A 13,977-nucleotide genomic window follows, 5' to 3' on the forward strand; every position below is an offset into this window, starting at 1 on the left:
TCATTCGCTGCCACATCACTCGGTCATAAATTCTTTTACCCATTGAATATTATCATTCCTGGTATGCTTTTACACTTGTTAACCAAGATTTAACATTAATATTATTCTTTGTACTTGCCCATAAATAAATTACATAGTCTGCCTCGCAAATTGAATTACCTTAATTTTAGGCTTGTTTATTGGCATTGAGTATCTGATCCTCTTAATTAATTGTGGAGCTTGGTTAAATTCGTGGGAAAACTGAAACATGGTGTTTGGATTACTTGTGTGCATTTAGAGGACTTACGTTGCTTGCTTGCGAATTTTCCTGGTTTAATCTGTCATTACTTAGTCTCAAAGATTAAAAAAAATAAAAAAAATTAAAAAATAATTTATTTTTTTAAAATATTAGCTATAATTTTATTTTGCGTTTTTACTTGCAAGTGTTATTTGTGATCTCAATTTTAGAATTAGTTTTTGCATGCATTTATATAGTGGTTGTCTAGTACACAATTTAGAAGTCATAGCTACCAAGGACCCGAACTCTAGTAATGCTCTTAGAGATATTCAAGAGCAATTACCATGGACCCGAACAACATGTCCAATCAAATGAAAAACCTTTCTGGTAGGGTGGAGTCTATAGAAACTTTGCAAGTAAAATGGTCTAACGAGAGTGAACATTCTAGTGACAACCATAGGAATCCTCAAAGACAAGTTCCTCATAGGAACCACCAACGTAACCAACATCAGGGTCACAATGACTTTGATGACCCTAACGATAGTGAGCGTTCCAATGATTACCGTAAAAAACCAGTTCATCCTAGGAACCGTCAATACAACCACAATCAAGGTCATCACGACTACGATGACCCTGGCGAGCGAGTCATGAGGCATATCAAAGTAGAAGCCCCGACTTTTGAGGGTCAACTTGAGCCGTGGATCTTTGATAGATGGATCTGTGACATGGATCAATTCTTTGACTAGTATAATTTATCTGAGAATATGAGGGTAATATTTGCAAAGATGAAACTTAGTGGGACTGCTCAACTCTATTGGGAAAGTGTAGAAGAGTCTTTGGATAGGGGAGGTCAACCTCTTATTACTAATTGGGTTGAAATGAAGACTAAGTTAGAAGAAAAGTATTTGCCTCGTTCTTATAGAGGAAATCTTTTGGACCAGTGGAATAACTTAAGGCAAGGAGGCAAGTCTGCCAATGAATATGTGGTATAATTTGATGAGTATAGGATGAGGTGTGCAGTTAGGGAGGATGAAGTGATGACCCTAAGTAGATTTCAAAAAGGCTTAAATGATGACCTTAGAAGAGAGGTTGTGCTTAGAGGTGTGTCCACCCTTGATAATGCTTATACCCTGGTACAAAATTATGACTTGGTCACAAAAAGCCAGTGGATGAGACATCAGGACACTCGTAGTATCCCTTCTAGATCCCAACCTGGTAGTAATAACTTCATATTGGGTGCCCCACCTCGTAAACCCAATCCTTTGATTTTCCAGATACTTAGAGAAGACAAGGGTAGGGGTATTTTTCATGAAGCACCTAAGATAACTTTAAGAATTCAGTGTTTTAAGTGTCAAGGTTTTAGTCATATTTCCTCTAGTTGCCCTAATAAGACTTTGTTCATCAAGGTGTAAGAGGATATGGACGAAGAAGATAATTGCGATGATAAGGTATATGAACCCAATCCCGATGATTTTCAGGATCTAAATGATGAGGAGGATGAGTTCAACTTGCTAGGATGTGTTAGGTCTATATCCATTCAAATCAAGACAACCAGGTTAAGTGTAGTTAGATGCGCTTTAACACAACATAAAGGAACTGAGGATTGGAGAAGGACTGCTATTTTTTTCACTTACCATAAATGTGGAGATAAAGGGTATAAGATTATCATAGACAATGGTAGTTGTATCAATGCAGTTTCCTCGGGAAGTGTATCCCGTTTAGGCTTAAAGTATGTTCCACACCCTAAACCCTATAGTGTGTCCTGGGTTAATGATACATCTATAGCGGCCAAAGAGAGATATCTTTTTTCCCATAAAGATCTTAGACTATCATGATGAAATTTGGTGTGATGTCATTCCCATAGATGTAGGGCACGTCATTTTGGGTAGGCTTTAGTTATATGATTTGGACGTTACAATCTTTGGGCGATCAAATTCTTGCTCATTCACTTTTCAAGGTAAGAAAATCCAACTTATTGGATTACCTTCAATGTCTATTGATAATAGCCAAAAGAAGAATAAAGTGAAAGAAGGAGGACTTAATATAATAAGTCCTAGGGAGTTTGATAAGGAGATTTGTGAGGAGTCAATTGTGTTTGTTGTAGTGGCCAATAAGATGGTGAAAGACTTTTTAGAAGAGCCACCTGAAGAGGTAATGGAAGTGTTGAAAGAATTTCTAGTGTTTTCCTTTCTGAACTACCTAATGCTTTACCCCCTATGCGTGATGTTCAACACGCCATAGATTTTATCCCTAGTGCCACATTACCAAACTTGCCTCACTGTAGGATGAACCCGAGTGAACATGTTGAATTGCAAAGGCAAGTATGTGAGTTGTTATAAAAGGGATTTATACGAGAGAGTTTAAGCCTTTGTGCAGTACCTGCACCGTTAACACTTAAGAAAGATGGATCATAGAGAATGTGTGTAGATAGTCGAGCCATCAATAGGATTACAATCAAGTATCGTTTTCCAATTCCTCGATTGGATGACATGCTAGATATGATGGCAGGAGCCCAAATCTTCTCTAAGATTGACTTGAAGAGTGAGTATCATAAAATTAGGATCCATCCGGGAGATGAGTGGAAAACAACATTTAAGACTAATGATGGTTTATATGAATAGCTAGTCATGCCTTTTGGCCTTTCCAATGCACCAAGCACTTTTATGAGAGTAATGACACAAGTGCTTAGGCCATTTATGGGAAAGTTCTAGGTGGTGTACTTTGATGATAACAAAACCAAGAAAGAGCATTTTGATCACCTTATTCAAGTTTGTACCACCCTAAGAAAGGCAAGTTTGTTTGCAAATGTCAAAAAGTGCTTCTTTTTTATAGATCAAGTGGTCTTTTTAGGGTTTATAGTGTCATGGAAAGGAGTCTCTGCTGACCCCCAGAAAGTCCAAGCGATAGTAGATTGGCTTGAGCCTAAGAATATTCATGAGGTTCGTAGTTTTTATGGGCTTGCGACTTTTTATCGTCGTTTCATTAAGGGATTTAACACCATCATGTTGTCTATTACAGATTATTTGAAACAAGGTGAGTTTCAATGGAGTAAAGGAGCTAATAAGGCATTTGAAGAGGTTAAGAAAAAGATGACGGAGGCCCCAGTAATGCGGCTACCTGACTTTACTAAGGTGTTTGAAGTAGAATGTGATGCTTCGGGAGTCGGTATAGATGGAGTACTTAGTCAAGAACGTCACCCTGTAGCCTACTTTAGTGAGAAATTTAATGAGGCAAAACAAAAGTACTTAACTTATGATAAGGAGTTTTATGCGGTGGTTCAAGCCCTGCGTTATTGGCGCTATTACTTGTTACCACATGAGTTTGTTCTTTACTCCAACCATGAAGCCCTCCACTATCTTAACTCCCAAAAGAAGCTTAATCACAGGCATGGTCATTGGGTTGAATATTTGCAAGCATAATCTTTTGTTTTGAAATATAAATCTGGAATAGAGAATAAAGTTGTAGATGCCTTAAGTCGTCGGGTAACGCTGTTATCTGTAATGAGTGTTGAAGTCATAGGATTTGATAGACTCAAAGAGGAGTATGAATCTTGCTCAGAATTTGAAGAAATATACTTGACATTGAAAGATGAGAATCACCGCGTCATAAATGGTTATCACCTCTAAGATGGATATTTATTTCGGGATAATAAGCTTTGTATCCCGAAAACATCCATACATGAATTTTTTATATGGGAGATTCATGTTGGAGGTCTCTCAGGACATTTTGGAAGGAATAAAACCATCAAAGAGGTGGAACGTCAGTTTTTCTGGTCTAGTTTGAAAAGAGATGTCGCTAAATTGGTAAGTCAATGTCGAACTTGCCAACTAGCTAAGCATAGAAAACAAAATACTGATCTTTACACCCCGTTGCCCGTTCCCATTTGCCCTTGGCAAGATGTAAGCATGCATTTTGTGTTTGGGCTTCCACGTACTGCAAAGAAACATGATTCTATTTTTGTGGTTGTCGACCGCTTCTCTAAGATGACCCATTTTATTCCTTGTTCTAAGACCACAAATGCTTCTAGAGTTGCGAAACTCTATTTTGATGAGATTAAAGTTTTCTACTGCTTACCACCCCCAAACTGATGGTCAAACTGAGGTGGTTAACATGAGTTTAGGCAACCTTTTGAGGTGTCTAGAGAGTGATCATAATAGGAATTGAGATTTGATTCTTCCTACGGCCTAGTTTGCCTATAATAGCTCTATCAATAAGTCAATAAGCATGAGTCCTTTTGAAGTTGTACATGGTTACAAGCCTAGGAAACCTTTAGACCTTCTTTCCATGTCCATTCATGCTAGAGTGTCTGAGTCAGTCGAGTTTTTTGCATGTAGAATTCAGGATTTGCATATTGAGATCACTAAACATATTCAAGCAAGTAATGTGCAATATAAACTTCAAGCTGATTTACATAAATAACATAATAAGTTTAATGTGGGAGACTATGTTATGATACAGATTAGACCCGAGCGGTTTCCTTGGGGAATTAATCGAAAATTGCATGCATGTAGTGCCAAGCCTTTCAAGTGCTATAACGGGTTGGCCCAAATGCTTATGTTCTTGATTTACCACATGATTTTGGCATTAGCTATACATTTAACATTGAGGATCTAGTTGTATATCATAAGCTACTTCCTATTCCAAATGATCCATTTGAGATACCACTTAACTCCCCTCATGATGATCCTATTGAAACCTTTATCCCTTTCACCTTGACATCAGCACAAAAGGATAATATTGATGCTATTCTGGATGAACAAGTTGTTTTTAACAGGAATGGTGAGGTTCAACGGTTTCTAGTTCGTTGGGTGGGCCGACCTGATTTAGATTGCACTTGGATCACTAGAGATACTTTGCAGCAGATTGATCCAGATCTTTGGGAGTACTATCAAAGTCGGCTAGTGCTACACTCGACGGGGTCGAGTTTCTCCAACCTCGGGAGAGTTGGTGGGGACACCAGATCCATACCGCAAATCACACGAGTATATGGACAGAGACGATGTAGGATGACCCAGTCTGCCATGCTGTGGTTGGGAGACTGAGCCTATTTGGGTCTGTCTCATTGTTATTTTATTTATTTGAAATTATTTATGTTAAATAGTTTGATTGATGGGCTGAGCCCAATAGTGAGATGTTTTAGGGTTTTACTATTTATATGTTTCTCTGTCATTTTGTGAGACAGTTTTGATGATTAATGAAAATATTGCAGACTTTGCATATCTCCAATCCTCTTTCTTCTTTTTTAGCTTTTTTCTTTCTCTAAAGCTTCTTTCTTTTCTTGTTTTAATTCTTATTATTTATTATCCCGCATCATAGGATTTCATGTTTCTACCTAGGAGAAGAAAGGCAAGGACTTCGCCATACAACGAATGGAACTGGAGAACAACCATATTGCTGTCACATTATCACTGCTTAAGCATGTAAATGAGTGGTTAGATAAACTAAGAAGCAAATTGAGCTCTGAAGACAATAATGGATTAATGAAGACTGTTGATCGGTTGAAGCAAAATACCTATTCTTGTCTGTTTGCTCATGTGGATTCAGCGGCATCAGCACTAGAGAATCGATCTAATCGTGGTTGATTAAGAAAAGAAATGGGTGGATTTAGAATTTCATGTATCCTCGTTTGTTAATAAAATAATTTACCTAAAAGCGTAAGGTTTTGGGTGAGGTTTTAAAATATGATTTATATTATTTTTTAACACATTTTTTTAAGTGAAAGTTTTTTATGCTTGAAATTTATACAAGGCCACATTACCTCGTGCTTAATTTTTATTAAATAAATGAGGATAATGAGATTTAAACTCGTGACCACTTGGTGATCAAGATTCTGATATCAAGTCAAAGAACTAATTCAACCCAAAAACTTAAATATAATTTATATTATTTTTTAATAATATTAGTGAAAAAATCAAGATGTTTAGTTAGTGTTGTTGTTATAATATGTGTTTTATATAAAAGGGTTAATATTCAGTTCATATTCTAAGAATTAAAAAAGAGGGGGATATAAAATCTACCGAAAGGGTGAATTTGATTGCCATGTTTTTTATTTGTGTTTTTAGGTTTAGAACATGGATGTTAATGAAGATTGATATGTTCGTATTACTAGGGATCGAGGAGGACCTTCAATTTCAAAAGTGGAATAAGAGGAAGATTAATAACAGTTTTAAGTTGTCTTTTATTGATGATTACAAGGACGAAGGTGACAAAGAGTGCAACAACTAGTTTCTAGCATCGAGTTGACTCTATTTTTTTTTCTTTTCTCTTGGAGCAATTAAGTTGATAAGTTACAATTCTTCAAAGTCCACCACTTCATTATATAGACAACCAGCGCTTGGTTTCTAATAAGATTGCTTCATTGCATATAAAATGTTTGCATTTTATAAGTTATTTTTGAAAATTATTTTCAATGATTAAGAACATTAATTGAGCTCCTTCATTATTGTTGAGCTATTTTTTAAAAAGCTGTTGAGACAACATAGACGTGTTGTTTTTTTTTTTTTATCCTGCCTCTTTTAATTGCATTGATATGTTTAGGTGAATTTTTTTTTTTTACATTCTCTTTTACAAGATTTTTAATGTAGGCTTTCTCATCCCCTACATTGGAACATCACTTAACTTGATTGGTTTTCCTAGTTTTTTGTTTGATTTTACCTTTTTTAAGAACTCGTTATTAAAAAAAAAGTGATGGCGAGTTATTATCCGACCCCTCATTATTTAGAGAGATGATAAGGAGTTTGAATTATTTGATAATTACTCAACATGGTTGTTCTTTTGTTGTATAGTAGGTTATTCAGTTTATACAAACTCCTTGCCATTGTTACTTGGTTGTTGCATGACGTGTTCTTTGTTACCTTAAGAGTACTTTTGGTCGCAAGTTATTCTTTTCTAGTGGAACTTCTTTATAATTAATGAGTTTCAATTATGCGGATTAGGTTATTTGTCCTAATACGAGTCATTCAGTTGCTAGTTAATGTATGTTTTTTAATGATGCTCTTATTTTTTAAGAAAGTAAGAAGTAGGATATATAAAATCTCTAAATCATCAACTGAATCTAAATATTGTGCTTGTCATCCTCATGCTTTGTGATTGTTTGGCTTCGAGGGTTTGTTGGGTGAAGTTAGTATTCTTCATATTACTCCTACTCTGTTTTATGCTAATAACAACAATGCTCTTCAAATTGCTTCTAACATGATCTTACATAAATGCATGGAGCACATTAAAGTAAATTATTATTCTATTTATGAAACACTCAATTAATATATGATTACTCTTCCTTGTATATTCATTAAGTTTTAGAGGATTGATGTGTTTATTAAGGTTTTATCTCGTTACCGACATCAATTCACAGTTGATAAATCGATGCTTCATTATGTGTTAGTATCAATTTAAAAGGGATGTCGGCTATAGTATCTTAATGTAATGTTATTGTATAGATAATTACTTGATTTAGAGAGTATAATTAATAGAAAGTAGTTGTACATAGTTGCTTTATTTAGAGAGAATGTAATTATGGTATAAAGTGATTGTACGCTATAATTATAATTATAGTAATATTTTTCTATTTAACGAGAAGGGATCCTCCATGAAGACATTCATATTATTTTGATATGTACCCATCACCATCCTTACTAATATACCCATGATTGCATGAATCCAAAACAGGTAAACATATATTATTTGGTCCACCAAAAAAAAAAGAAAAAAAAAAGCATCCATTGCACTATGCCTGTAATTGCGTGAACCTGTGCCAACACCAATATATTTCTCTGATATATACAAACTGATCCGGCAGCATCTCATGGCAAGGATTAACCAAAAAAGTGGCGACCTTGCATGAATGCCATGTCATTGCCACCCAGATTCTGTGATCCTCTGTTGCTTGTACTTGTTCTATAATCATCAAATTGTGGCTTTCTGGTGTTGTCGTCGTCGTCGTCGAGGAAGTTGATGTTGGCCACTCCATGAAGTGAAGAAGTAGAAGGAGCATTATCAAGATCTGGCTGCCGTTGTTGAATCGATCTTGGTTCCATATTGAACGCAACATTTGAAGATGCATGATTTACATGGCTACCACCAGATTGCATGCCACTACCATGTGTCCTAAGATTCAAGATGAACATTGGGTTCGCCTTCATCAGTAGGTCAACTCTTTCTTCAACCTTAATCACCTGAAAAGATACGAATAAGACAACCATCTCGACAAAAATCAGAAAAATGTTACATGTATTGCATGCCTGTAGATATTAATTCTAGGATATTTGTCATATCTAGCTAGTTATTTAGAAATTCATAAATAGCAGTAGAAGTTGCTTACCCTCTCTGTTAATGCCCCGATTTCTTTCTTCAGTTTTTCATTCTCAACAATAGCATCAACATGCTTTTTTTTCACTTCAGCAAATTCTGATGCCATCGAAGCATGCTCGTCCATTAATGCATCAATATTCTAATGATGTCATAATGATAGATTAGATTTGAGTTCAAAATTAAATATTCCACTAAAATGATAAAAAAATAATAAATTTCATAAGAAAAGGGATGTTTGCTAATGCTATATATGAATAATTAAGAGCAAGTGAAGACAAAGGGAAGATTAATTAACCTCCGCCTGCAGTTCAGTTATTTGGCTCCGTCTCCTTCTGTGGCATCTAGCTGAATTTCTATTCACCACGAGCCTGAAACCCCATTAAGACTTGAAATCATCAATGAGATGCCAAACTCCACCCCCCCCCCCCCCCCCCCCCCCCCCCGCCCCTTGTTTTCTTGCATGTATAAGCCAGTCCATGAAGATATATGGAGTAGAAGAAAAATATCAGAGAAAGGTGATCAATTATGGTTACCTCCTCGCACGTTTTGCTTCTTCAGGATCTATTTGTTCAATGGTTTCTGAGTCTTCTTTTGATGATGCATCACTTATTGTTTGCCTTATTTCTACCTTTCGTTTTCTCTGCATAGCAACAATCCCAGATTCTGCAATGAAGACACCAATCATACGATTAGTACCATTACTTTCATATAAATAAATAAATTTTCCCAGATTCACAATTAAATGCAAAAGCAGTGATGGATATATATAATCTGCCCTTTGAGTTATGTGAAAAACTCATCTGCAAATTCTTACCAGGAGATGGCTCTAAGTTTTGTTCAACCTGTGCTTGATCTTTGGGGTGTGTAGGCGGTTCCTGTTCACATTCGACAAAATTATGAATTAAAGATTTGTAGTCAAATTTATCTTATAAATAATATAACAAAACCATTTGAGTTGAGGATAATAATTTAGTAGGACCAAAGAGAGAGAATAGATACCATACCCCAAATCGGATAGCAGCAGCAGCGCAGGCCATATTGAGCTTGGCCTTAAGCACAGAATAAATATACGGTGCTGAAGCTTGAGGATTTTCTATTTCTATTATGTTCTCGTTGTCAACTATCGATGATGCTGACATCTGTGGCACCACAGAGGTAGCAGTGGTTGACATTTCTTCTAATAACTTTTCCAAGGCCAATTCAGATTCACTTCTAGCCATACCTGAAACTAGAGGATTCTGATCAAACCTTTGATGGCTTATCTCCACTATCTCATTTAGAGATAATGTTGTTAACGGTGGAAGCAAAGAAGGTGTGCTGCTAAGATTACTAACTGATAATTCTTGTGCCAGCTTTTCTAGTGCAAGCTGGTCTGATCCATTCCTGTTGACCATAACAGGTTGAGGATTCTGATGAAAAGTTTTAATCTGCATTACATCATGTAACGATGATGCTGAAGAAGCTGGTGGAGAATCTTGTATTAGCTTCCCCGTTGCCCACATTGGTTCACTCTTGTTCACTGCTGAGACTGGCCAGGTGCATGCGTCAAAGATAGCAGATAGCTCATCACCAGCACCGTTCATAGTGTTGTTGTTGGTTGCCTTAAAGTTTTTGAATATTGCCTTGCTCTGTGTTGTGGGAGTTTTAAATAAGCAACATGCATGCATTGAGCACGGGTGACAAACAGGGGGGATGTTCAAGTCTGTAATCATGAATTTTTGGAAAATGAATCTGTATTCATGATGATATTTTTCCCTATTTAGGTAGGTGAGTATCCAGTAAGAGAGAAACTATATGGAAGTGCCATTAAAACCCAATCTTCCACTTTTCTGGAGATATATTGGTCTTTACGAGGTCTTTACCTCGCATGGGATTCTTCATCAATTAACAGCTAGTTATGTGAAATAGAGGAAAATCATGAATCGGCTTTTGTGCTGTTCTCATTCAAGACCCGTTCTTCTTATTTAAAATGTAAGGCTAAGTTAAATTCCTTCAAACATTGTAGATTAGTAAGGACTAGGTTTTAACCTAAATATATACTTTTAAAAAATATGGATTTCGGATTTTATGATTTTAATTTATGGATTAATTAGACTTCAAAACTTTGATTATATATTAATATATATGGGATATTAAACTCTTAATCACTTTAGAACTGATCTTAGTGTGTAATGTATAGATTTTTTTATAGATTAAAACATTGATATTACGATGCCATCTAAGATTTGGCATATCAAAACAAGTTTGTATTTATATATTTTATACCAATAATAATGAATGTTATGCATTGATATATACTATTTATGATATTAATTTTTATAAATTTTTTGAATTGAATTAAATATAAGTACAAAGATTTTATTAAAGTAACATGAAATTTAAAACTTAAAATAACAAGTTCATTCATTCAATTAACACACAAATATATTTTCAGAATGACAGACAAATAGAAACAACATAAGAAACATAACAATAACAAACAATATAAAACTTTACCAAATAGAATAATCACACTAAAAATTCTAATTTAAAATTTTATTTTTTAATATTTCACTATACTAATCAGTCTCTTCTTCAAGAGGTTTATAACTTCTTAAATAAACTAAAATAGTCTAAACAAATCAAGAAACCTAAAAATTAAAAACAAAAGCAATTAAATTCCTAAAATAGTTAAAAAAATAAAATTATTAAGTATAATATTTAATTTTCTAAACTAAATAAAAAAAATACAAATAATTAAGAAAATAAATAACTTTTTCCAAAACAATCCTCATGCATCACAGAATCTCAGAGTAATCCAAGATTCGATAATCAATATGATCTCCACCCCCCTCCCCCCAATATATTTTGTAATATATAATCCTCGAAATAACAATTCTACACAAAAAATAATCTAAATTGATTGATTGGGTATTTTTATGAATTAAAAAAAAATCAAGATGGTTTGAAAATTAGACCTTTTCTTATTTTTTTTAATTTATAGGAAAGAAAAATATTGTTTTAAAAAAGTAAAAGCTTCTAAGAAAACAGTACAAAGAAGGTCTAGTTATGGGAATGCCCAGCCCATCAAAGCTCAACAAGGCCTAATAACTTGTCTTGAGCTTCTATTTCATGCACAAATTATGCAATCTGGCTTATTGGATTGGCATTGGAATTTTTCTTCCACCTCCTATGTTGACTTAGTCCTCACTTGTTTGATGGAAAGTGATTTTTTGAAAACCACTTTCCAAACTTTCCTGTGTTTGTTTGTTATTAGAAAAGTTGATCAACGGAAAACACTTTCCAGTCAAAGGAAAATTTGGCTTAGTTTTCCAGGAAAGTGTTTTCCTTTTATTTTGGACGGAAAATATTTTCCGGAAGTTGTGAAAAAATTAGGAATGTCATATTATTTGCTGATTATATCAATTTTGGTCCCTAAACTTTTGATTGCTATATATATTTTGTTTTGAATATTTTTTTTCAATTTCATCCCTTAGAATTTGATTTTTATATTAACTTTAGTCCTCATTTTTATAATTGCTATTTTTTTTTCCTTATCATTTTTTAATTAAAATTTTTTATCTATCAAATTTGATACTCATTCTTTTGATTGTTAGTTATTTTATTTGAAATAATTTATGAAATGGTAATTATTATTATTTTAATTTCTTCATCTTTCAATTTTTTTATTTGTTAGATTTGATCTCTATTATTTTGATCATTATTTATTTTATTTGAGATAATTTATGAAATTATATATTTTTTTTCAATTTCATTCTCATTTAACTTTTTAATTTGTAAGGTTTGTTCCTCATTATTTTAATAAACTTGAAAAAAATAAAACATTAATAAGTTACTTTTCAGCTCATTTTCCATGACATAACCAAACATTGGAAAGTGTTATCCAACTTATTTTCCATTACACTACCAAATATCAAAAAATAATTCATTTTTCCGGACTTCACTTTCCTGAAATTCACTTTCCAAAAATAACTACTTTCTATCAAACAAACAGGGCCTTAGTAATGGGAGAGTCTCTTGTCACATTATATAAGATTAAAAAAAAAACCTTGTTTTACAGGTGTTTTAGTGAACTCAACCACCATTCTCCGTCATGAACCATCTCAACTCTATCTTGTAAGCAATCATCCTAGCCTAAAAGGTTTTCCAACCTCATAAAAAATATAATAATATTTATAAAAAAATTATATTTTCATTAAAGCATACAAATCTTGTGAAATCTTTTAATTTTAAAGAAAAAGAAAGATTTTTTTGTTAGATTTTTATATATTGCCTTTAAATTATATTATTTGATTCATATTAGAAGTCCAATTTGACATTGCCGTAGATATGTAAGAAGAAAAGATGAGCACGATATTAAACTATAATTAACAAAAACCTAAAAGAGCTCACTTTTTCACTATAGACACAAACTCGAAGCATTATGGATTGTAACAGTGTAATGATGATTTTGCTCTTCTCAACAAAAATGACTAGTTGGCTAGTTGGTGAGTATAATACACACGTTAATGTGTAGAATATGCTTGTGTTATTCAAACGACCAAAAGTGAATTCCGGGGTGGCATTAAAATCATCTCAATAGCCTTTACATCCCTGGACAACGCGTGTAGTCAACAGACATGGTTTGGCATCAACGACTTTTTCTTTATTTTCCTTTATTTTCTCTTTCCTCCTCAATTTCCATGTCATCCTTCAAATTTTTCAAGTAGCCATTGAATTTTTTTTCCATCATATTTATTTTCTATTCTTTTTATTACTATTTATTTTATTTAAAGTAATTTATAAAATTAGAATCTTTTTAAATTTCATCCTCTTTTAATTTTTTTTAGCTATCAGATAGTTCTCATTCTTTTTATTGTTATTTTTTTTTATTTAAGATAATTTTTAAAAACATTTTTCACGATTTCATCCTCCTTTAGTTTTTTTCTCTTATAAAATTTGACATTCATTCTTTTGTTGCTATTTTTTTACTATGAAATTTTTTCAATTTCAATATTAAATTGATTGAAAATTGAGGTTCTTGATTGAGCCCAGGTCTAGGATTTCACGGATTGTGAGTTTGGAAGATTAACCCAGGTTTAAGACATCCACTTGATTTGCTTGGTTTTTTTTTCCCTTTTCAAGCTATTTTTTGTTTCAATTTCATCCTTCAATATTTATTTTAATGGAGATTGAGATCCATTATTTTTTTATTTGCTTTCTATAGGATTTTTTTACTATTTTTGAAAATAAATAAGGTTATCTCATGTCTTTTAATTTGTTGTTCTATGTTAAATTTAGATATTTAAAAAAATATTGTTTTTGAATTGAATTGAATTGAATTAATCAAATATAAACATAAGATGTGCATTTCAAGATAACTCATTTTTTTATAGTTAATTATTGTTATTTTTTTATTGTTCACTTTATTTAATATCGATGCCTTTTTTAATCATATATTAAATTAACTGAAC

Source organism: Populus trichocarpa, chromosome 1, assembly GCF_000002775.5.
Source record: "Populus trichocarpa isolate Nisqually-1 chromosome 1, P.trichocarpa_v4.1, whole genome shotgun sequence".
Lineage (NCBI taxonomy): Eukaryota > Viridiplantae > Streptophyta > Magnoliopsida > Malpighiales > Salicaceae > Populus > Populus trichocarpa.